General features: G+C 39.0%; 1 pseudogene; it reads left to right on the forward strand.

Moving 5' to 3' along the window:
• Window positions 1-25,263, forward strand: part of LOC138845087 (zinc finger HIT domain-containing protein 3 pseudogene) — a 93,147-nt pseudogene extending 67,884 nt beyond the window's left edge.
• The last annotated feature ends 819 nt before the right edge of the window (window positions 25,264-26,082 follow it).

The following is a 26,082-nucleotide window of genomic DNA, read 5'->3' on the forward strand; positions in this document are numbered from 1 at the left end:
ATGATAAAGACATACACTCTGTCTTAACATGGGCATCAGTGAGAGAACAATTCCCACAGACTGATTTGCTCTGGCGTATTTCATCTGTCTTGCACTTTAATATGCATCCGTTGTCATTTCCATGAAAATGCCTCTGATTACTAATCAACTGTTTTGAGTATAATAAGTTAACACCTTTCCTAATGATTTTACATTTTAATGAAAATGTAAATGTTCGATGTAATGCTAGAAATATGCTTTTGTGTGTACAGCCTACTGAAGGCACTAAGTTTGCTGAAGTGAACATTTTGGAATGGCAAAGCCCAGATGCAGTAAGGAGCCGGCACTTTCCTGCATCTGTAGACTTTTGTTGTTGTTGTTGACAGGCAGAGTGGACAGTGAGAGAGAGAGAGACAGAGAGGAAGGTCTTCCTTTGACGTTGGTTCACCCTCCAATGGCCGGCGCACCGCGCTGATCTGAAGCCAGGAGCCAGGTGCTTCTTCTGGTCTCCCATGGGGTGCAGGGCCCAAGCACTTGGGCCATCCTCCACTGCACTCCCTGGCCACAGCAGAGAGCTGGCCTGGAAGAGGGGCAACCGGGACAGAATCCGGCGCCCCAACAGGGACTAGAACCTGGTGTGCCAGCGCCACAAGGTGGAGGAATAGCCTAGTGAGCCGCGGCGCCGGCTGCTATTGTTTTTTAAAAAGATTTATTTATTTGAAGGGAAGAACCTTGGGTGAGGAGAGAAAAGAGAGCGAGAGCAAGAGCGCATGAGAGAATCTTCCATCTGCTGGTTCACTCCCACATGATTGCAATTGCCAGCTCTGCCCCTGGCTGAAGTCAGGATTCAGGACTTCATCCAGTCCTCCTGCATTTGTGCCAGGTCCCCAGGTACTTGGGCCATCTGCTGCTGCCTTCCTAGGTGCATTAGCGGAAGGTGGGTTGTGAATGGAGCATGGAAACCTAAATGGTAACTCCACTATGGGATGCCAGCTTCACACGTGGAGGCTTAACCTGCTGTGCCACAACAGAGAGCCCAAGAAATACCATTTTAGACAAGATTGGGCACATTCAGGATTGTGTGGATATGAACGAATACCATCTTAAAGGAGAATTTGTAAATAGAACAATTATGTACGATAATCATATGTAACAATTGAAATGGTTGCCACATGTTTAGTTGTTTCAGTAACAGAAAGTGAAATCACTAGGAATACAATTCTCGAATTTTGCTGATGTATTCAACAGCTATGGTTAGTCAATAATTCTAGGAAATAGGAGCAGAGGTTAAAGATACAAGAGAACCTTGACCTTGAGGAGAAAACAAGTTATTTCTGTGCCTTACGTCTGGATATTGTGCTACTGATTCAACCAAAAGAATCTGAGTTTTCAAAGCTTGTGATGCAGAGTCTATTTAGTTCTAAATCTATCATTGGCAACCAATCATCAAAATAACTTTCAAACTCTGAGGACAACCCTGGCATTCATCTTCATAAACACCATGGAGACCCCAGACACAGCGGATGCTGCTGACCGTGCTTTGATCTCCACTGCTCACTGAGTTAATGTTTGTTTGTTTGTTTTGACAGGCAGAGTGGACAGTGAGAGAGAGAGAGACAGAGAGAGAGACAGAGAGAAAGGTCTTCCTTTTTCCATTGGTTCACCCTCCAATGGCCGCTGCGCCTGGCGCACTGCGCTGATCTGAAGCCAGGAGCCAGGTGCTTCTCCTGGTCTCCCATGGGGTGCAGGGCCCAAGCACTTGGGCCATCCTCCACTGCACTCCCTGGCCACGGCAGAGAGCTGGCCTGGAAGAGGGGCAACCGGGACAGAATCCGGCACCCCGACCAGAACTAGAACCCGGTGTGCCGGTGCCGCAAGGTGGAGGATTAGCCTAGTGAGCCGTGGCGCCGGCTTTGAGTTAATGTTAAGCCCTAATCCTGATCTCCATACATTTATCTCTTCCGAGACATTTGCCACCACCTCTGACACATTACTAATGTATATTTTATTACTTAGGAGAAAGAGAAATTAAATATCCAAAAATGAGTTATATAATTTTCAGGATTTGAATCTTTAAAGCAAGGGCATTGACAGGAAGAGCTAAGTTTATTGTCACTGTTTTCTACTTTTCGCAGGGATTGTCCGGAATTTTAATCACAAATGCTCAAGATTCTAGCTAACATATTTCAGTTTTCACACAGACTTATACAGTTAATAATATGGAGAAAGCTTTAGAGGGGACTATGGGTTTATAATTTGCTTTCATTAATATAATTCAGATCAATTTTAATTGGCTATGGTTCTTAATATTGTAAAAATGACACATCTATCATAATTATTTGAAGAAAGATTGAGTTTTATTTTGAATATTTGAAAATTCTTCTGCCTAATGAAGTTTCAGTAGTCTTTTCAGGAAAATAGTAATTATGAAAATGCAGAAATTAGTAGAAACACATATAAACTTAGCAATGACATAATCATGTAATGCATTATTGCGGGTATTATCTCTGTAAAAGTGAGTTTCGTATTTGCTTTCTGCAACCATGTTGAGCCTGCGTGGTTTCTGGTCCTGCCCTTCACACACCCTCATAGCTTCTCCCACGTGAAGCCCCTTTAATAGACTGCCACTACAGAAACTTCAGTTCTACTATGAACTCGTGGAGTCCTTCTCTTACTCATTTCCTTCCCGCCCAGTTTTCACTAAAAAACCCACAGGAGTATGAGTTTAGGTAGAGAAAAAACAAACCAACAACCAGATTGTGAATGGGTAGAGTGACTGTTGTGTAATTCTGTACTAGGAATGTGGTTGAGGAAATTCTGAGTCCATGAAAGAAATTTCTATAACTAAAACATCAGTGAAAGGTAAGAGAAGACGACAAAACCAGGGAGTAAGATACCAGGAGAATTCAGAGATTCCATCCATTCTCCTTTTGCAACCTACCGCTGCTTCATGGGGACAAAGACTGAGAATCCTTCCCTGTAGCCTAGAGGACATAGTGTGTAAAGCGTCATGCACTGTGCTCCAATGCCTGTGCCAGAAACAGTCTACAATTCTCAGTGGTGCAGTTTCTTTAGAGCACAGTTGTACCAGCTATAATGCAATGTGTTCTGTGGTGTGAAGTTCTGCAGAATGCTAAGGTTTACAATAAGGGATATGGGATCAAGGCGCTCTGAGAGCTAATGATGCTGAATCAAATCCAAGATCAGCATAAACTGCTTGTAATAATCTAAGCTTAAATTATCTGCAGAGGCAGTGAGTCAGCCAGCAAAAGAAGACTATCTCTTCTCAATCCAGTGCTGTGTTTCAGCCTGGAAGTGGAATGTGTGACTTACGGTTTGCAATTCTCTAGACCTAGAATCTAAAATCTGAGAAGAAAGTTTTCTTAGGTTAGAAAGATGTTACAGAGAAAGATGCAAGAGCTTTGTGTGTGTGTGTATGTGTGTGTGTGTGTGTGTGGGTGTGTGTAGCATAATATCTTCTTTTCCAAGACTAAATAAGCTGCGGGGAAATGGGACTTGGTAAGAAATTCATCAAAATGAGCAATGGAAAAAGTCTACCCCAGATTTATCAGAAAATCTCATTTATACAATATAGGAAGATAAAAATATTGGAAATGTATATATTGTTTTCAATAAAAGTCAATGAATTATGGGCTCTGTTAAAGCCCATGAACAAAATTATATAATACTATTTGAAAGGAAAGCTATCCATAAATGTTAAATGGGATAAGAAGAAGACTGAATGGGCTAAAAAAATCCAATATAAGGTTATAATTTATAAAAATATTAGAATAAATGTAAGAAAAATAAGTTGAAGATAAAATAGACATAGTCTTCCTGAGTTGGAGAAATATCTGATTCTACAGATTGACACTAATATGTAACAGACAAAATAAATCAGAAGGAAACAATGTTCAAGCTTATGATTATATTCAGAGTTATACTACACAATAAATCAAAATTACATAGGCAGAATTTTGGAAAATGTAATCAAGGAATAAAAAATATACAAGAAAATTGCTATTTGTTGAGACTCTTCTCTCATATTCTCTAATTTTCAAAACGATATTCCTGTGCTTCACTATTGTCTACACACTGTAATTGAGTTAGACTTTTCCTGTTAGTGGTGTGCAGGTGGACATTTGGCCTAGTGATTAAGCTGGTGGCTGGGATGCTGACATCCACATCCAAGTGCCTAGATTTCAGTCTTGTCTCCATTCCTGACTGTAGATTCCTGCTAATGCAGCACTGTGGGAGGCAGCACCATGGGTGGCTCAAGTATTTGGATCCTGCCCCACATACGGGAGACCTGGATTGAGTCTCCCATTCCTAGGTTAGACCTGGTCCAGCCCCAGCCATTGCATGCATTTGAGGAGGGTATCAGCAGATGGAAATAAATGCATAAATGGCTTGTGTATTAAAATAACTTTTTTGTAGATTTTATATTCATTTCTATAGCACTTACAGATATTTCTTAGAAGAAAATTTTAGAAGAAGAATTACAGGCTCAAAAATGATCAATATGTAAATGTCCATAATGTATATTTCCAAATTGTTATCTGCAAAATTTGCCTCTTAACCCACTCTGCAGATGATCCATCATTTGCATTAATGCTCAGAATCCTTCCAAATTTGTTCCTTCAAAGTTTATTCTCTGTTTTCTATATATACACCTCAGTGCTCTCTCTGGGACTGTAGCAATTCATTGAATAAGATTTTTTACAACATTTAGAAATATCTTTTCTGGTGGGAGTAGTGGGTATGGTAGGGATTTTGCATAACAGGCAATTATAAAACACTGTGATACATACAGAATAGGTCAGAGACCCAGGGAGTTCATCAGAAAAGTGAAGAGAAGGCATTTGTACCTTAGATGAGGATTCAGGGAAGTACTGTTGGTAGACCAGCAGCGTTTGTGGTGACAGTGATTTGCAAAAGTGAAGTTCAAGCTGATGAACTGAAAGTCAGGAAGAAATAATCATATGAATGAAAGAGTAGGGGTGAGATGTGTAAGGAATATACCAAGAAGCACTAAGAATTCCATACTTGAGAGTGATGTGTGTGAAAGTAATGGTGAAATCCTCAAGAAGAGAGAACCGAGGGAGCCATGTGATGGATAACATTGGATATTGATTTTGTGAATTTGGCAGCTGAACACATTTGGCCATTAAGTGGTCACGGTGTCACGGTGTGCAAAATAGAGACCAATCTATAGGCATAAGTATCATATTGATGAGCTGATTTCTGGTTATTCTTCATTCTAACCTAACAAATTCTCAAGTCACCTTTGCCTGGGACGAGGTCACCACCCAGTTTGGTACTGGACACCAGGAAGGATCTGATGTCCTCTTTCCTATTTGGGTGACAGCCCAGCAACTTTGTAGTTTAATAAGTGCTTGTAAGCATCGAATTGTCTAAGTCTTAGCTCCGTGCAGGGCTTCTCTGGAAGATCTTCCATGTGTGGACTGACTTTCTGTCCCCTCCTGGCAGAGTAGAATCTGTTCTCATCCCTGCCCCAACTATGCCCGGTTTTCCTTCTTTGCCCTGAGGTCTGCAGTTCTCAAGTACTTGTCAAAACAAATGGAAAAGTTACTGGAAGGATGTTACAGGCTAAAGAAACGGTACTTTGATACCTTGAAGTGAACACCCAAACAAGTACATGCCATTTGATTTCCAGGGCTGTGCAAAACGTGTTGAGTAGACAAGGTGCAGACGCTGGAACAGGCTAGGAGGGGCCAGTGCTGTGGTGTAGCCGGTAAAGCCGCTGCCTGTGGTGCTGGCATCCCATATGGGAGTTTGCCTTTTGTTGAGTTCAATCAATCTTGCTCTTACAGGAAGATACTCTGCATTTTTGGGTTGTGGTCCCTGCTCCCCATACCTTTCACATTTTTGTTGAAAATTATGAACAAGGGAATAAAGGACCAAAAACCAAAAACATATTTATGCTAACAAATTGTATGACTGGTAAATGTTTAACTCTGAAGAAATAATGAAAAAGAATTTTCATTATAACTTTACATTCTTTTTGTAAGGTATCAGAAATAATAGAGAATTATCAATCACTTTTTCTTAGTGTCCATGTGTCTTGAAGATACATAATAAATTAGAATATGATTGTGAGGAATGGAGAAGATTTAAAAATCAAACTCGTCTCTGCTTGCTTGTAAGCTCTTGCGGTACGACTTACCAGGTCAACAGAACTTTGCAAAACGTGACGCAGGCAGACACATGAGAACATTTGCAGTAGAGGTTAAGCTGTGCTGGTCAGACCCAGAACACCCAGCTGCAGGTCCACAGAATGTAAGGGGAATGAATGATTGCTGCTTTGTTCCTCTGCATTTCCAGTGCTTTGTTGTATGGCAAAAGCTGATTGGCGCAAGATGTAAATTTCTTTTGGTTAACTCAGGAAACTGCATCAGTGATTCACTGTATGGTCACATAAAACAAATTCATGGTAGAGTATCAACTTCTAAACTCTGAATTCAGGGATTTTTTTTTTTTTTAATGTGACAGATGGAGTTAGACAGTGAGAGAGACAGAGAGAAAGGTCTTCCTTCCGTTGGTTCATTCTCCAAATGGCCTCCACAGCTGGAGCTGCACCATCCAAAGCCAGGAGCCAAGTGCTTCCTCCTGGTCTCCCATGGGGTGCAGGGCCCAGGCACTTGGGCCATCCTCCACTGCCTTCCCAAGCCACAGCAGAGAGCTGGCCTGGAAGAGGAGCAACCGGGACTAGAACCTGGCACCCATATGGGATGCTGGCACTGCAGGCAGAGGATTAACCAACCAAGTGAGCCTTGGCGCTGGCCCCATGCATTTTTTGAACAATAACACTTTTTGCATACCAGAGATCAAATATATGAAAATAAAAATATCCTTATTGCCACAATTCCTTTCATTGAAGAAAAGTAAATTTCCCAATAGTGATTCTATAAAAACTGGCTTTAACCTCAATAAGAGAGAATAAATGGATATAGATTGTACAATTCATAACTAAAATGAATTTCTCTATGTTTATTATAGCATTTTAATTGAGGATATGCCCATGGTTTTACTATTAATGAAAATTCATGTGGCCTGCGCTGTGGCATAGAGGGTAGAGCCTCTGTCTGCAGTGCTGGCATCTCATATGGGTGCTGTTTTGAGTCCCAGCTGGTCCACTTCTGATCCAGCTCTCTGCTATGGCCTGGGAAAGCAGTAGAGGACGGCCCAAGTCCTTGGGCTCCTGCACCCACATGGGAGACCCAGAAGAAGCTCCTGGCTCCTGGCTTCGGATTAGGCCGGCTGTTGTGGCCAACTGGGGAGTGAACCAGTGGATGGAAGACCTCTCTCTGTCTCTCTCTCTCCCTCTCCTTCTCTCTCTATGTAACTTTTTCAAATAAATAAACAAATCTTAAAAAGAAAAAGAAAAGAAAATTCACTGTGAACTCTTCATCTAAAACATCAGTGTGAATCAACTCTGTTATGGCCTGTGCATAAGTATGTATGCTTTTTGTGGGAAAAAAAGTGCACAATTTCAGTAGAATATCTGATGTTATAAAAGATACAAGATGCCGGCACCGCGGCTCAATAGGCTAATCCTCCTCCTGCGGCATCGGCACACCGGGTTCTAGTCCCGGTTGGGGCGCTGGATTCTGTCCCAGTTGCCCCTCTTCCAGTCCAGCTCTCTGCTGTGGCCTGGGAGTGCAGTGGAGGATGCCCCAAGTGCTTGGGCCCTGCACCCCATGGGAGACCAGGATAAGTACCTGGCTCCTGCCTTCGGATCAGTGCGCTGCAGCAGCCATTGGAAGGTGAACCAACCAACAGCAAAGGGAGACCTTTCTCTCTCTCTCTGTCTCTCTCTCTCTCACTGTTCACTCTGCCTGTCAAAAAAAAAAAAAAAAGATACAAGAGTTACTTCCAAAATATTTTGAAGTGTTTGCCATGAGATATACATAAGAAACTTTCTAAATACAATTCCATCAATGCTTCCTTACCACATCTATGCAACTGGTACTAACTGCAATGTGTACTACATGAAACCTTAAGTTTGGAAAGTCTACTTAAACTGTGATTGTCATGTTACTTAGTAAGTCACAATGGACCTCTGTCATTTGGTGGGAAGGTTACACTTGATGAACAGCCTGGCAGTATTGAAGTCAGCAAATCAAAATGGTCGTGTTAGTGTTTGCATCAAATAACTCGTCTTGAATACTCTTATTATTTTATAGATGTTGCCCTGTGATTGTGCCTTTTTGTCATTTTTCCAAGACTCTTCAGGCTGTGAAACAAATGTAGTCTTAATTTAAAATCATTCAGGTGTTATTTATACCAGGCTATTGATAATTTAATCAAGTTTCTAAAATCAATTACACTCTACTCCATTTAAGTATAACCTTCCATTACCACTAAAGATGCAGAAAATGAAATTTGATTGCTTTCCCAGGTTATTCATTGTGAGTACCTAGTGGAAATTGGCCAGCTGAGCTCCCACACCAGTCTGTGCGCCACACCAAAATGTACTCACGAATGTTTTATGATACTTACTGCTCAGTAATCACAGTTATCATTCAAGGTCCCACAGTGTGAGTTTTTTCTATTGAAGAAAATGAAGTATTATCAAATACTGAACCTCTCATATTTCTTGATAATACTCAGAGGAACTACTCACTTCTTATTCATCATTTCCACATCTTAAAATTCTGTACCTTATCTACAAAGTGATATCTAGGGTTCCAGCAAGCAGAATTTTAATGCTCTGGATATTTAGTGTGAATGTCAGAGTCTGCGATTTCCCCCATAATAAATTTCAATTGACTGATGTCATTTACTGGAAAGGTTACATGTGATTGAATTTATGACCATTTGCTGCTGAACTCAGCTTATAAATTGCTAATGATTCTGGCAGATAATTCTGTTTCTTATGCCAGTGAAATATTTGAGGTTAATTAAATAGCCCCAATAACCTCTTTTCACCAAAATGCCGATGAACTGCTGAGAAGTTAAATAAATGTACTACCTGGTATCCAGTGATGCCAAATAAACTACTCTAAGCATGCACTCTTTTGAGCCTATTTCCGTGGTTTTTCTAAAACAGAACAAAATTATTGAATTCTTAAATGTTACTAAATGGAGAAATTACTTTGAATTTAAATGTTTTTCTTATTACCATTAGACAGCATTCTATTAGTACAACATAAATTACATAAATTCACAATGTGTTCATTAGACAAAAAGTTTTCATTATACAATTATTAACAAAGATTATAAAAATATTTGCAGAAACAAATGTACCTTTTATTTCAATAGATGTTTTTTAAAATGTTTCAGATTGCTAAACAAGTAACAGTCGAATATTTACATTTCACTCAAAAATTGTGTTAAGATAACAGTCAAGGACCAAATTTTAAATATAAGATACATAATAGGTTTCCTCTAATGAGTAGTAACTCAGGGCTCAATATTTGAAGAAATACTTCTATTTTGTCATAGGTGCAGTGTTATTGTATGCAGTCATCCAAATTCTCTAAGTGTTATATACATAAGATTATTATTTTCCTGCCTTATAAATATTCTTTTATTCTTAGATTTTACTAGGAACCAAGTTTCTATTTTTATTTACTTAATATTTTATTTGAGTGTCAAAATTCCTAGCCAATGTTATATTTCCCAGTTTTCTTAAAGTCAGGCATCAACAGTAGAATTCAAGACATTATTGTCTAGGGATTTAAGTAAAGCATCTTAAGGCTTCATCTGGGAGATAAGCCTTTCTACTCTACTTTCTCTCCTTTTCCTGGAAGGAGCTTTGGAGTTCTCACATCCAGCTTTGGTCATCGATGAGAATATTGGAATAGAAAGATAAAAAGAGATGCCAACGACTTTAGATCACCTCAGGGTTTATTGTATGCAAGAAAAAGAGCCATATTCTTATGGCTTATTATTTGGTTCCTTAGTAACTTCTACTCGAACTCAAAGAGCTAACAAAGACTCTAGTATTGCATCAGATTATATACCAAAATCTTCTAAAAATATATAGCAACCATTTGTTCATTGAACAATCATCTGAAAAAAAGAATTAGTCAATGAATTCCCTGTAAATTGTTTAACTTTTCCAATTAAAACTTCCTACCTATTTGCCTATGAGTATATAAGTGATTGGATTACTTTTATGGAAAATATTGATTTACATGCAATTTCACCCTCATCAACTCTTAGCTGCTCAGATCACGTAGGGATGCAACATGAGATTTAGTCCTTTGTATTCATATTGTATTACGTTATCTTCCCAAACTTTCCTCATCACATGTCAGTATCTTAGATATTAGAGGGATGGCTGTAGAATCATAACACCAGCCCTGGCTTTTCCCTAGAGCTTGAAAGTAATTTTACTCCCTCAATGTGCTGTGTCAGGGGTTGTACACCTACTAGGAAACCTAAAAATGATCGTGAAAGTATGAAATTAAGATACGCTTACTTTGCTGCAAAAACTATTTTGAAATTTTGCAGTTTTTTCCATCAGCTTTTTGAAGAACTAGCATATATGGATTTCAAAATTTTTACTCCAGAACAAATGTATTTTGATTCTCAAAAAACTTTTATAGCCCCTTCATCTGTAATAGAATAATTTAGAGTTAGGATAAATAAAATAATTGTGAGTTAGTAGTCTAGGGTGCATGATTGACATTAGATATATAATCTAGAAGTAAATTTATATTTGTTAATTTCACAAAAGGCTGTGAGCATAGAATTAAGGGTTGTGGATTAGAGATTGACAGGATGGAAAAGAATTTGTTAGGACATGGTGACTATGTAGAGTCCAGAAACAGTCAAAGACACATTTAGGAAAAGTGTAGCGAAAGCATGTAAAAAGCCCTCAAGACAGTGAGAATATCTATTCAGCAAAAGAGGATACGTAAAGGGAAAAGGCTGGAAACTGTTGAAGTTCCTGAAACAGGTAATTGCAGGGGCATGGCTTACTCCTTTAAAGAGATCACTATCGCTGCTTGGTTGATATTAGATGACAGGATTGTAATAAGCTTGGTCGGTTAAGTAAACTGAGTCCATAGAAAGTTAATAAACATAAGTTTATGGGAAAACCTGTAAAATCAACTGAATGAAAAAATCTAACAAGATTTAAATTGTATGTTTTCATTATTTTATTCCAGGGGCTTAAATATTTTTTCAAGAAGGCAAAATCCACTTACAAGTAAAAAAATACACACGGATGATGCACATAGCAATGCTTGCACACTGCTGATGAGCACCTGATGTCATGATTTTGAGTATTCCCGTGTAATTGTTAATTTTACCCAGTGGGAGAATAATTCATATCAGACATATTAATAATGGGAAAAATAAAACTAATTATATAAACACAATTTTTAAACATTTAATACTTGATTTTATTGCATTTTGGCAAGGGAAAGAGACTCAAACATCATCAAAACTCAAGATGAACTGTAGTAATTTGACAAAAATGCCCAATACTGGCAGCAAACATGGGCAGACTTGGAAAAGTTCATAGTTCACAGGAACATGTGATGAAGTAACAGGGTGGTGCAGCTTCCTGACGTCTCCAGGCTAATAGCCAATCAAAAATGATAAATAGAAATATAGTAAATAAGTATGTAGCTAAGGGAAAATAGAGTCATAAAATGCTTGATTAGTCAAGAACAAAACCAGATAATGAGAGAAAAGGGAAATAAAAATAATTGAGTCCAATATAGAGTACCCAAAGGTATATACAAATCCAAATATATCAGTGATTACATTAAATGGTGAAAGAAAAATTATTTATTTAGTGTTGAATAAGTTAAATTGAAGCATGTGTTCATATAGGAAATTTGACTTTATATGTATGGATACAAGAAGGTTGAAATGAAAATGATGGGGAAACTTGCCATGTAGACGTAACAAAAACAGAAATGCTAAAGTAGTTTCAAAGCATGAGAGAAACAGACTTTATGCAAGATATTTTTCTGATCATAAATGAAGAACATTCCTAGCAGAAGAGATAATAATTCTAGTCCTATGTAGAATTCTGGTCCTATAATAAAATTTCAATTTCAAGTAAAGCAAAAGCTAACAGAAATATGGAAATATGGAAAGAATAAATAGACAAACCTATAATAAAAATGAGCAATGTTAAATCCACCTCTCTTAGTAACTTACAGGACAAACATAGAAAAATGTTTTTGGAAGATCTGAACTATGTGACCAACAAACTTTGATTAGTATATTTTATAAGGAAACAGAACACACATTCTCTTGATGTGCCCACGTAAGTTTCCTGAAACTAAACATTTGCTGACCATAAAACAATATTTAATAAATTTCACATGATTGAAATCATTGTCTTCTCTGATGATAAAAGACTTATGTTAGAAAGTGATTACAAGGGGCTGGTGCCATGGCGCAGTAGTTAATCCTCCACCTGTGGCGCCGGCATCCCATATGGGCACCAGTTCTAGTCTCGGCTGCTCCACTTCCTATCCAGCTCTATGCTGTGGCCTTGGAAAGCAGTAGAAGATGGCCCAAGTCTTCAGGCTCCTGCACCCATGTGGGAGACCCAGAAGAAGCTCTTGTCTTCTGGCTGTTGCGGCCATCTGGGGAGTAAACCAACGGAAGGAAGATCTTTCTCTCTGTCTCTCCCTCTCACTGTCTGTAACTCTATCTCTCAAATAAATAAATATATTTTAAAAAAGGAAGTGATTACAAGAAGAGTTCACTAGAAAATACACATAAAGAAGGGCCAATGCAGTGACACGGTGGGTAAAGCTGCTGCCTGCAGTGCTGACATCCCATATGGGTGCCAGTTTGAGTCCTGGCTACTCCACTTCATATCCAACTCTGCTATGGCCTGAGAAAACAATAGAAGATGGCCCAAGTCCTTGAGCCCCTGCACCCACATGAGAGACCTGGAAGAAGCTCCAGGCTTCTGACTATGGATCAGCACAGCTCCAGCTATTGCAGCCATTTCGGGAGTGAACCAGTGGATAGAAGATCTCTCCCTCACTCTCTCACTACCTCTACCTCTCTGTAACTCTGCCTTTCAAATAAATTAATTAATTTTTGAAAAAATAAAATACACATAAAGAAGCACATCTAGCAAGGGACTGGTTGATGTCCAAGAGAATGTGGTGTGTGTAGCAGAAGATGAGAATTACAAACACCAGCCACAATAATGTGGTAAGTTACAAAAATAAGAACTGTCATTGTTATGAGTATTTCTACCTTAACTATGTATGTGGTTTTTTAAAATTTTTTAAATGTTTTTTATTTTTTGGCAGGCAGAGTAGATAGTGAGAAAGAGAGCCAGACAGAAAGGTCTTCCTTTTTCCGTTGGTTCACCCTCCAATGGCCACTGCGGCCGGCGCAATGCGGCCGGTGCACCACGCTGATCCGAAGCCAGGAGCCAGGTGCTTCTCCTGGTCTCCCATGTGGGTGTAGGGCCCAAGCACTTGGGCCATCCTCCACTGCACTCCCGGGCTGCACTCCTGGGCCACAGCAGAGAGCTGGACTGGAAGAGGAGCAATCGGGACATAATTCGGCACCCTGACAGGGACTAGAACCTGGTGTGCCGGCGCCGCAGGCGGAGGATTAGCCTTTTGAGCCGCAACGCCAGCCTGTATATGTTTTTGTGCCATAAGCAGAGATCTTTTCTTTTTTTTTCTCTTGTCCCCTTACCATATAATATGTTAAAGCTCTGTCATGATATTTAGTGTTGTTAATTTTACACTGTAGTATTATTTTTATTGGAAAAGACAGTTCTGAGAGAAAAGTGCCACCCAGTACAGTTTGATGGGACTAAATAAATCCCAAGAGAGACCTGAAGTTCAAGAAATATCAGCCATATAGCAAACCAGCTCTTCATTTTGCTGCTCTTTTGTATTGTTGTGGGTTTTTTATTTCAATTCTGTTGATTTCTTCTCTAATTTTAATTATTTCTTTTCTCCTATTAGTTTTGGGTTTGATTTGCTATTGTTTTTGTAGGTCCTTGAGCTGCATGAGAGCTCATTTATTTGGTGCTTTTCTAATTTCTTGAAGGAGGCACTAATCTCTATAAACTTTCCTCTTTACACTGCTTTTGCTGTATCTGATAAGTTTTGATATGTTGTCATTTTCATTTGTTTTCATAATTTTTTTGATTTCTATTTTTTCTATGACCCACTGTTTATTCAGGAACATGTTTTTCAGTCTCCATGTGTTTGCATATGTTCTAGATATTCCTACATTGTTGATTTCCAGCTTCATTGTATTGTTGTAGGAGAAGATGTACGGTATGATTTCAATTTTTTTTTCAATTTCCTGAGATTTGTTTTATGGCATATCATGTGGTCAATCCTAGAGAAGGTGCTGTGCAGTGGTGAGAATGTAGATTCTGCAACTGTCGGATGAAAAGTTCTCTAGATACCTGTTAGGTCCATTTGGTCTATAGTGTCGATTAACTCTGCTGTTTCCTTGCTGATCTTCTGTCTCATTGATCTGTCCACTGCTGAAAGGGGGGTGTTGAAGTCCCCCATTACTAATGTATTTAAGTATATGTCTCCCTTTAGATCCCTTAGCATTTCATTTAAATAGTCAGATGCCCTGTAATTAAGTGCATATACATTTATAATAGTTACATCTTCCTGTTGAATTGATTCCTTAATCATTATGTAGTGTCCTTCTTTGTCTCTTTTAACTGTTCTTGTGTTAAATTCTGTTGTTTCCATCCTCTCACTTTCAGTCTACATGCATTTTTGTTGGTGAGATGTGTTTTTTGTAGGCAGCAAATAGGTGGGTTTTGTTTTTTTAATCTATTCAGCTAGTCTGTGTCTTTTAACTGAAGAGTTAAGACCATTTTCATTCAAAGTGACTATTGATAAAGTAATGACTTTGCCCTGCCATTTTCCCATAACTACCCCTATTATTTTTTACTTTGGATTTCCTTTGTACTTTTTCTGGAAGATGTCTTTGCTTTACCTTCCTTCATAGTGATGACCATGTTTCTGTGTTTCTATGTGCAGCACATCCTTAAATCTTCTGCAATGCTGGATGGGTAGTGATAAATTATTTCAGTTTCTGTTTGTCATGGAAGGTCTTTATTTCACCTTCATTCATAAATGAGAGTTTTGCAGGGTATAATATTCTGGGTTGACAGTTTTTTTTTTTTTTTCTCCTAAGACTTGGAATATATCTTGCCATTCTCTCCTAGCCTGTAAGGTTTCTGATGAGAAGTCCACTGTGAGTCTAATCGGAGATCTTCTGAAAATAATCTGGCATTTCTCTCATGCTCATTTTAGAATCTTTTATTCATGTTTTACTGTGGAGAGTTTGATTACAATGTGTGGTGGTCAGGATCTTTTTTGGTCATACGTATTCTGGGTTCCATGTGCTTCCTGTACATGGATGTCCCTTTCTTTCTCCAAATTGGGGATATTTTCGGTTATTATTTCACTAAAAAGGCCTTCTAAGCCTTTCTTTCTTTCCATGCCTTCAGGAACTCCTCGAACCAGTATGTTGGGTCATTTGATAGTATCCTGTATATTCTCAACATTTTTTTTTTTTTTAGTTTTCTAATTTCTTCTTGTGTTTGGTCTGACTGTATAATTTCCTATGCTTTGTCTTCCAAGTCGGATATTCTTTCTTCTGCCTCACCAATTCTTCTTTTAAGGATTTCCACTGTGTTTTTTATTTCTTCTGTTGAATTCTTCATTTTGTGATTTCATTTTGATTTCTCTTTAAGATCTTAATTTTGTTAGAGAAATTTTATTTCATGTCATGTATGGATTTAATTAGTTCATGCATTTCTTCTGGTTATTTCTAAGTAATCCTATGATCAAATTTTTGAATTCCATTTCTGGCGTTTCTTCAATCTGATCATCTTCACAATCTGGTATTGAAGTGTTGTGTTCTTTTGGGGGTGTCGTGTTCTCTTCCTTATTCTCGTTTCTTGGTGCATTTGTTATTCGACATTTGTGGATATATTCATTCTTTGTTTTTTCCACTGTGGTTGCTTTATCTTTGAACTAGGGTGGATTAATGGAGTGTCTGCTTTCAGGGAATATCTAGAGGTGTGTTGTATGCGTGGCCAGTGTCCCAGTGTGAAGGGAGTGTCTAAGATGACACACCAAGTTTTAGCATAGTAAATATCCTCTTTTTCTTTATCAGAGGTGAGTTTTCTTTTGGTCTGTTGGTGTGTTGGTGTAGACTCAGCTGAGCTCCTCTACTTGAAGGAGACCAGTGCCTGGGTGCCAGCCCCAGTGAGTACATTTTTTGCCTGCTCTGCCTCAAGGACCACACAAAGGATATGTGTAGTCCTCAGTGTAAGCTCAGCTTTCCAGCAGTATCCCTTGTCAGGTAACCATGGAGCCCCGGGAGTCTCCCACAGTGACTGCCCAGTGCTCCAGCTGTGCTCTGAGTCCTCCCACACAGCCACAGTGTTTTCACAGTTCTGGCACACAAGCCTCCCACAGTCGCAAGCATCCAACCCCCTGTCTGTTCTCCTCCCCAGACTCAGGAGTCTCTGATTGTCTCATTGCTGGGTGTGGACACAAGCTGGCACAGCTGTTACGTGTGTCCAAAATGATGCCTGTTATCTGTCAGCTTGTTACAGGTCACCTTTTCAGGGTGCCCAGGGAGAGAGAGAAAACATGCCCTGCTTTGTTTTTTCTCCTCTACTTTGGCAGGTACACTATCCCCAGTGGGGCTCCAAGCTGGATACCCTAAAGGTTCTTTCTGCAGCTTTTTTGCTAGTGGCTTGGGCTGTTGCGTTCTGGTCTCACCTCACTCTCCAATGCTGATGTGGAGGCTCTCAGCTGCTGGGGTCCTAAGTTGTGCATGTCCTTGCCTTCCTTGTCCACTGTATTCTTCCAATTTGTGTAGAGTTTTCTCTGCTGTTTTCTTCCTAACTATTCCCCAAGACTACACTCTTTCCACTTATTTAAAACTATCTTCTCCTAGACTTGAGCAACAAGATCCCTCCCTACTCTGCCATCTTAATCCCCTACACTGTAGTATTTAAGTTACAGAATATCAAGGAAAAGTGAGTTGTCAACCATGGACTTTGCGTTGTCCACTTCTAAGGAAAGAGTTAATGAGTTTCAGTAATAAATACAGGATAGTTGTGTCATATTAGTTTAAAAACATCTTTCTTATTTTGTTTTTCAACTTTTAAAATTTATTTTTCATTTTATTGGGGGGAGAGAGAGAGAAGAAAAGAAGAAAGGTGGTAAGGGGGATTAAAAGATATCTTACATCCACTGACTCACTCCCGATTTCTGGCAATGGCCAAAGGAAGACCAGGAAGAATCCAGGAGTTTGGAACTCAACCATGTGTTCCTTGTGGGTGCAGGGACTCAAATACTGAGCCATCAATTGAAGCATCCCAGGGTGCAAATTAACATGAAGTTGAGTAAGGAGAGAACTTGATATTGAATCTGGCTCTCAGAAATGAGGGTATCTAAAATGTAAGATATGAGTAAAATTGACATTTTAAGATTTTCTGATTGTTTACAGCCCTTGTCTACTTTTGAGGAACAGCAGTGTATTTTTTTCCTTTATCCTATTTGTTTAACTTTATTCACAGTACAATTAATCTTATGAATGTAAAGTAACCTGAAAATAGATCTTTGTAAAAATTACTAGTGGAGACAGGAGAGGGAGGAGGAAGAAGGGTGGGAGCACAAGGAGTAAGGAAGGTAGAGTGGGAAGAATCACTGTGTTCCTAAATCTGAGTATAGGAAATGCATGAAATTTGTATATCTTAAATAAAATTAGAGAAATAAATGAGATTGCAAGCCTTCAAAGTGGCAAACTACTGCTAGGAACACCTGCTCCTGTTTTCTGTATGTAAAGAACAGCTATGGTGTAAAAGACTTGTATGGGGGCTGGCGCTGTGGTGCAGTGTGTTAACACCCTGGCCTGAAGCTCCAGCATCCCATATGGGGACTGATTCGAGACCCAGCTGCTCCTCTTCCAATCCAGCTCTCTGCTATGGCCTAGGAAAGCAGTAGAAGATGGCCTGAGTACTTGGGCCCCTGCACCCACGTGGGAGACCCAGATGAACCTCCTTGCTCCTGGCTTCGCTTAGGCTCAGCTCCAGCCATTGTGGCCATCTGGGGAGTGAAGCAGTGGACGAAAGACTTCACCCCCCCACCCCGCCTCTCCTATCTCTGTGTAACTCTGACTTTCAAATAAATAAATAAATCTTTAAAATAAAAAAAGAGACACCTGTATGAATAACAAGTGGACAAGGGGTGGAATTATGTATCAATTTGGTTAGCCTACAGCGCCCAGATGTTTGTTCAAACACTGTTCTAATGTTGCCTGATAGTATCTTTAGGTGGGATTAACATTTAAATCAGCAAAGATTGAGTAAAGTAGAACTCCCTCCAATATGTGGCTGGGTCTCATCCAATCAGTTGAAGAGAAACAAAAGACTTCTCTGGAGAAGAAGGGGCTTTCATCAGCAGGTGGCCTGAAGAGTCCACGGCAGTGCCGACTCTTCCCTGGTCTGCAGTTTGGAGATTTTGGACAGCTTATGTCTGAGAACTATTCATCCCATTAGGCACTAAAATTAATGGATGGTAATTTAATTGCCTTAAAATGCTCTGACTGGACATTACACAATGTACACATGTATCAAGACAACACATGATGCTCCTAAAATATGTATAATTTTGTATGCCCATCAAATTTTAAAAATTGTCCAAATAGCAACTTCAATAGAATACTTTGATTTGTTTTTTGTTTTTGTTTTTGTTTTTTCCACAGGCAGAGTTAGACAGTGAGAGAGAGAGACAGAGAGAAAAGTCTTCCTTCCGTTGGTTCACCCCCCCAAAATGGCCGCTACAGCCAGTGCTGTGCTGATCCGAAGCCAGGAGCCAAGTGCTTCCTCCTGGTCTCCCACGCAGGTGCAGGGCCCAAGCACTTGGGCCATCTTCCACTGCACTCCCGGGCCACAGCTGAGAGCTGAACTGGAAGAGGAGCAACCAGGACAGAATCCAGCGCCCCAATGGGGACTAGAACCTGTGGTGCTGGAGCTCACTAGGATTAGCCTAGTGAGCCACGGTGCTGGCCATTTTTTTATTTTTTAACTTCAAATCATCTGCTTAATGTATTTGGGTTCTTTAAATAGGATAATCTAAATGTACATGGCAATGGTTCCCAGAAAATCAATTTTATTTCAATACTTCATTAAAAATGCACAGAATCTGAATACTTAGGTAGTATAGCCTCAATAGCTTTTCTCCACCTATCCATCTGAGTGTTATTGTTACATTGGTCTTACATTAATACTAATATTCAATCTAAAAGCAAAAGTATACCATTTCATGTAAACTAACATACCCATTATGGAAGACGGTATGAACACTTCTCAGAAACCTGAAAATAGATCTACCAGAAGACCCAGCCATCCGCCCCTGCTGATTTACCAAAGGAAATGAAGTCAGCCTATGAAAGAGTTACTTGTACTCCCATGTTTGTTGCAGCTCAACTCACAATAGATAAGATGTGGAATTAAACCAGATATCCATCAACTGATGACTGGATTAAGAAGATGTGATATTCATGCTTTATGCAATACTACTCAGCAGTAATAAAGAATGGAATCCTGTCTTTTGCAACAAAACGGATGCAACTGGAGACCATTATGCTTCATGAAATAAACCAGTCTCTAAAATACAAATATCATATATGTTTTCTTTGGTATGTGGTAGTTAATATAGAATGCAAGTAATGCATAATGCATAAGAATGAAACTGACATTTTATGATTGTGCTATTGTTTGTAGCCCTTATCTATATTCCTGTATAACAGTGGTCTTTCTGCTTTTTTCTTGTTGAACATTATGGCTAGTGGTGCATTAAGCCTATGATTATAAAGTAAATTATAATTATCCTATTGCAAAATTAAAGAAAAAAAGGTATTGGAAGGGATGAGGGGGAATTGTGAGAGGGAGGGAGGAAGAGGAGTATACTTATCTCATTAGAATTGTACCTATGAAATCTTTTCACTTTATATTAATAAAAATTTTAAAAAATAAATTGAAAAACAATAATGGTTCAATTTTCTATGTAATATATTAGTAAACATTATATTTTAAACAATAATTATTTTAAGTAACTTGTTTTCTCCATAAAAAGAACCCCTGGAAATGTACTTGCATTCAAGGTTATACTGATAAGGGAGAATTATATATGATAAATTTCTTTTAGACTGAACCATTTCATTAAACTGATGAAGGAATCCTAAGCATGCTGTTTCCCAAGTCTGTTATCTCTGTCTTACGAGATGTGTTTGTTTTCTACAGTTATTTGACCATTGATTTACTGATTTAACCTATAGCTTATACATGTCTGCTATGTGGGAATCTTAGGATATTTTTATTCTGTTAGATTTTGTGGGAAGTTGAAAACATTTAAATGACTTATAAGCTTTCTTAAAAAAAAATTCTGCATTTTATTGCTTTGATAATGGATGTGTTTTGAACATAAAAAGAGTACATTAATCTAGATCACATTAATGAAATGTCCAGGAAAAATCAGCAATGTCAAAGGTTACTAACAACTAGAGTGCCAAGCTTTGCTTTGCGCAGAACAATGAACCAGTTCATTTGATTATTTAGAAGATTAGTCAGCTCAAAGAAGGATTATGCAATCTGTTTGCTTTCTCTTGTATAGAATAAATCACAAATATTGATATTGTAATATGCCAAACATGAGCTAGCTATTCTAACTTATGCATAAATCCTACATCAAATCTAAGTAAGAACAATTCAGCTGTACATTAAAAATATAATACAAGATAATGTGGGTATTTTTCTCAACATGCTACAATTATTACTATTTAAAAACCTGTTAATATAGTTCCTCTGTTAATAGACTAGGCAAAAACTTTGATAATGGTTAAAATTAAAGATTCTTTCTGGATAACCCCTCCTGGAGTAGAAGGAAAAGTCTATTTACTAAGCTTGATAAAGAATTTTTTTCTCAGACAGCCAAGCATTTGACAGACATCTATTCAAGCTTTCACATTACAGTTAGGCAGGCAGATAAGACTGTTCTTCTCATATCACTGCATATTCTGACCGCTACAACACGGAAAGACATAGAAATAATAAAGTCACAAATAAAATGATAATTTGTGATTATCTCAAGAAACTGGAAAAAAAAACCACTAAATCAATGGAATAATTCTACACCTATTAAGTGTAAGGAAAATGTTATTCACAAATTAATGTCCTTCTTATACTGGAAAATAACTTTATTTGCATTTTCTGTAATGGAATAGGTTCATAAATTTCTCATTTTATAAAGGATAACGTGTGACTATTAACAATTGGGAAGACACCAAAGTGTGTGTTATAAAGTCTACGTCAGTGAATATCTCAGGACTCAGCAGTAATCACTATTTGCACATTGATGATGTTCCTGCAAGCATGTGATTTATTATCAGTGGGTTACTACCACATATTTCTCTCTTAAAGCATCTCTTGTTTTTGACAACATTCTTTTTTAAAGAGATTTATTTATTTGAATGTCAGAGTTACAAGGAGACAGGGAGAGGCAGAGAGAGAGAGAGAGAAAGAGACAGAGACAGAGATCGATCTTCTATCTGCTCGTTTACTCCTCCAAATGGCCACAGTGGCCAGTGCTGGGCCAGGATGAAGCCAGGAGCCAGGAGCTTCTTCCAGAGTCCCCATGTGGCCCAAGCATTTGGACCACATTCTGCTGCTTTTACCAGGCCATTAGCTGGGAGCTGAATTTGAAGTGCATCAGCTGAGACATGAATTGGCACCCATGTGGGATGATAGCATTGCAGGGGATGGTGTGATCCACTACACAACAGCACTGTCCCTAGTTTATTTAAATTTTTTAACATGTTCATTCACTATAATCCCAGTATTTTAGCTTTCACAACAGTGTTGACTAAATATAATTATATATGACACTTTCTTTAAGCTCTAATACTTTTAGTTTTAGACAACCACAGGGAATTTATTTTCAGGACATTGCCTTAAATTTTAGTTCTCAGAGCCAACAATACTAAGCAGAATTTGTATCCAATTCCACATGCCAAGTTTACAGATGTGTCTGAATCTATACTGTCTTTTCTCTTTTCACATTGGTGACACAAACAGGTGTTTACTCTCCCACTGAAGGCAAATCCTTGCCTCCATTGTTGTGAATTCCATTCTTTTTTATATTTATTGAAAAATCTACATTATGTACATTATTTTCTAAATCCCAAATGTTCAACTTTTCACTTTAAATTGATACTGTCAGTGTTTAAGCATAGGTAATTTGCCTTCAACTGTAAGAAAAAAAACAGGTAAGTGCAAGCAACCTCATCTCTTGACCCCATATTTTCCTGTCTATTGCCTGCTTCTTTCTGAGCTCTGACTTATGAACGTCTTGGGTTCTCAACACCTACTATCTCCTACTCTGTGACATCTAGATTCTGTACTTACAGTGCCTCAAAACTACATCTTCCTAACACAAATAAACCAAAATGAACTTTCATCATTTTAGTGGTAAGCTGAGTATCTGCTGTAATGGTTAATTTTATATCTCAACTTGATAGGGCCATGATGGGTCCAGATATTTGGTCAACCATTATTCTGGGTATTTCTATGAGGGTGCTACAGGAGGAAATCAGCATTTGAATACATGGGGTGGAGAAAGTAGTCTGCCTTCCCTAATGTGTGTGGCCTTCACTCACTCAATTCAAGACCTGAGTAGGACAGAAAGGCCGACCCTCCCATGAGTCGGTGAAGACACCTTCTGTATGACTGATTTGTGCTGGGATATTGGTGGGGTGAAGCCTGTGGGATGAAACTGAGACACATCTCCAAGTCTGTGGCCTGGAACTTACACCATTTGGTCCTGCTGGTTCTCTTCTCAGGTCGTTAGACTTGGACTAGAACCACACAGAGTGTTCCTGGGTCTCCAGCTCGCCAACTGTGGTGCGTGGGACCTTTCAGTCACTGTGAGGAACTTTCAGTTATTGTGAGTCAGTTTTTTTATTAACAAGCCATATGTTTACACCTGCATATATACATGCATATGTATACACACCACACACACACACACACACACACACACATACACATATTAGGGAGCTCCAGCTAGCTGGAAGAACAATGGAGTTGATTCCCAAAGTCTTAATGGATGAAGCAAGGTACTTATTTGAATTATGATATCTGAAAGTAGGGTCTTAGAAATGATTGGTTTGGATTATGTCATTATAGTATTGAGCCCTGTAATCAAATAACTGTGACTATATAAACATATACATGTGTGAAGACAGAATGTGACTTTCTTTCTGCATTCTGGATTACCATGTGATCCTCTTTCCACACACATTCTACCACTCTCTTCAAATACCAGGCTAATGCAGCCACCAAATCATGGCCTGTGAACCTCCAAAACTATGAACTGAAATGAACCTTCTTTCCTAAGAAAGTACCCCCAAGTATTTGTGAGAGTGACAACGACATGAATAATATTATTGACTAAAGGTGATATTAATAAATTGTAATTTTTCTATTCATCTTTTTTCATAACATTCAAAATGCTTATGGGTAACCAAAGAAGAAGTTACTCAGGACTGACATTATTTTTCATCATGGAATTTTTTAGGGGTTTGAATAAGGTTTAGTGTCAACTTTGCATTTGGTAATAACTCCATACTCAAAGTAAGCACCATTTCCTGCCAAATATTTATACAGTAAAAACTGCCATGATAGAGAGGGGACCTGAAAATTTACTGAGATCTGCTTGCTTTCAGAGCACAGCCATCACCAAATAGCACTATACATAAGGAGGAAATTGAAGGAAAATAATCCTACTTCCATTAATAGAAACCTTTAACCATGTCTCAATACATTTTAGTGTATTTTAGGTAAGGGTCAGCACAAAATGATTACATGTAAAGTAGTGGGCATTTGGCCAGGTACTTAGAACACCAGTTTGGGCACCTGCATATCATATTGGAGTGCCTGGGACTAATGTCAGACTCTGTTTCCTCATTCCAGTTTCCTATTTATGTAGTCCCTGAGAGGCAACAGACGATGATTGATTTTCTGGCTTCTGTTCTGGTCAGGCCCAGCCATAACCATTGTTGTTATTTGGGAAATAAACCAGGGGATGGGAGATCTGTCTATCTGTCTTTCTCTCTTTCCCTGCCTTACAAATAAATTAAAATTTTAAAGTATGTACCTTTCTACTTATATGACAATAGATAAAATCACTCAAGTAGGAATAGCAGAGCAATTTTCTGCTACTAGATGACACATCCAGTATGGTATTTAGAGCAGGTTGATTGATGATCAACGATTCTGCCATTATGATGGGTTTTGCAGTGGGGTGTACCAGCAGAAATACATTCTATGTTTAAAGGATATTTTAAATTAATTGACAATTTCAGATGTTATCTGCAAATATATTAGAGTAATTAGTAACTTTAAGCCCATTGTTTTTCACCAGGCACTACAGTATTTAGAACAAACAATAACTTAGGTTCCATTGGTTATCCTATAGTATAACAAAGTAAATTCATAATAATAGAAATGAAAAGGGAGATTTGCACACTTGATATTTTTGGAAACACTAGTTTTGTGACATATATCTGAACAAGAAGCAGCATCATTAAAAAGTTAAGAAGCAGGCCGGTGCCGTGGCTCAATAGGCTAATCCTCCGCCTTGCGGCACCTGCACACCGGGTTCTAGTCCCGGTCAAGGCGCCGGATTCTGTCCCGGTTGCCCCTCTTCCAGGCCAGCTCTCTGCTCTGGCCCGGGAATGCAGTGGAGGATGGCCCAAGTGCTTGGGCTCTGTACCCGCATGGGAGACCAGGAGAAGCACCTGGCTCCTGGCTTCAGATCAGTGCGGTGCGCCAGCCGCAGCACGCCGGCCGCAGCGGCCATTGGAGGGTGAACCAACGGCAAAAGGAAGACCTTTCTCTCTGGCTCTCTTTCTCACTGTCTACTCTGCCTGTCAAAAATAAAAATAAAATAAAAAGCTGTCTCTGCCAAAACTACGAAGCCGGTGGAAAACCAAGATAATGACGACTCCGTAGCTGATTTTCTGAATAGTGATGAAGAGGAAGACAGAGTTTCTTTGCAGAATTTAAGGAATTTAGGGGAATCTGCTACGTTAAGAAGCTTACTGCTGAACCCACACCTGAGACAGCTGATCATCAGCCTTGATCAGGGGGACGACAAAGCCAAGCTCATGAGAGACTACATGCAGGAGCCCCTGTTTGTGGAGTTTGCCGACTGCTGTTTAGGAATTGTGGAGCCATCCCTCAAAGAAGATTCTTAAAATGGATTTAAATGCTGTGTGACTGCCAAGCAACCAGCGAGTGAGGGGCTCTAAACAAGGCAGGGACCGGCAGGACCCTTGGAAGGAGAGTGTTCATCTGTGTTTTGATGTTCCATTCAGCATTTTTATTTCTGGATCTGGCCCATGACATCGTGGTCTCATGCTCCCAGCACATCCAGCTCTATAAATTGAGTACTTTCTTCTCTACCATCCTTCACACTAATTGTAGCTCAAGCTAGGATTGTGTGCTACCTTGGTATCTAGAGTTTCTTACTGACCTCCTCTCATATTTTCACTTTTATGTCCATCCCTCAATACCATGCTTTGTGTGTATTGCGTATTGCCACACATTTTGTGCATAATATCATACACTATTCATTCATTTGGCAAAAATGTAATGAGAGTATGTTATCTGTCCAGGACTGCTTTTTGGCCTGAAAAAACAAAGTCTCTGATATGTTGGATTTTATATGTGAGGAGAAGTAGAAAAATCAGTCAAATATAAATAAGTAATTATGCAACAGCTACTATGTTGATAAAAGAGATGAAGAGAAATAAATGAACGTGTAGATAGAGTTTGAGGAGACCAGGCTGGAAAGGCTTCAGATAAAATGGTCTTTGTGAAGTCTTCAATGGACAAAACTATGAGGAGAAGTGCTGAGGGACGAGGAAAGGGAAAAGTCCCAATGTAGGAGTTGGCACAGCCTGTTCAAGATGGCCAGTAGTGTGAGGGAGTAAGGAGACACTCAACCTAAGAAGGTGAATTATGCAACACACTCCCTACTGTGGTAAGAGCTTCAAGGTACACTACATAGGATT

Source organism: Oryctolagus cuniculus, chromosome 13 (assembly GCF_964237555.1).
Source record: "Oryctolagus cuniculus chromosome 13, mOryCun1.1, whole genome shotgun sequence".
Lineage (NCBI taxonomy): Eukaryota > Metazoa > Chordata > Mammalia > Lagomorpha > Leporidae > Oryctolagus > Oryctolagus cuniculus.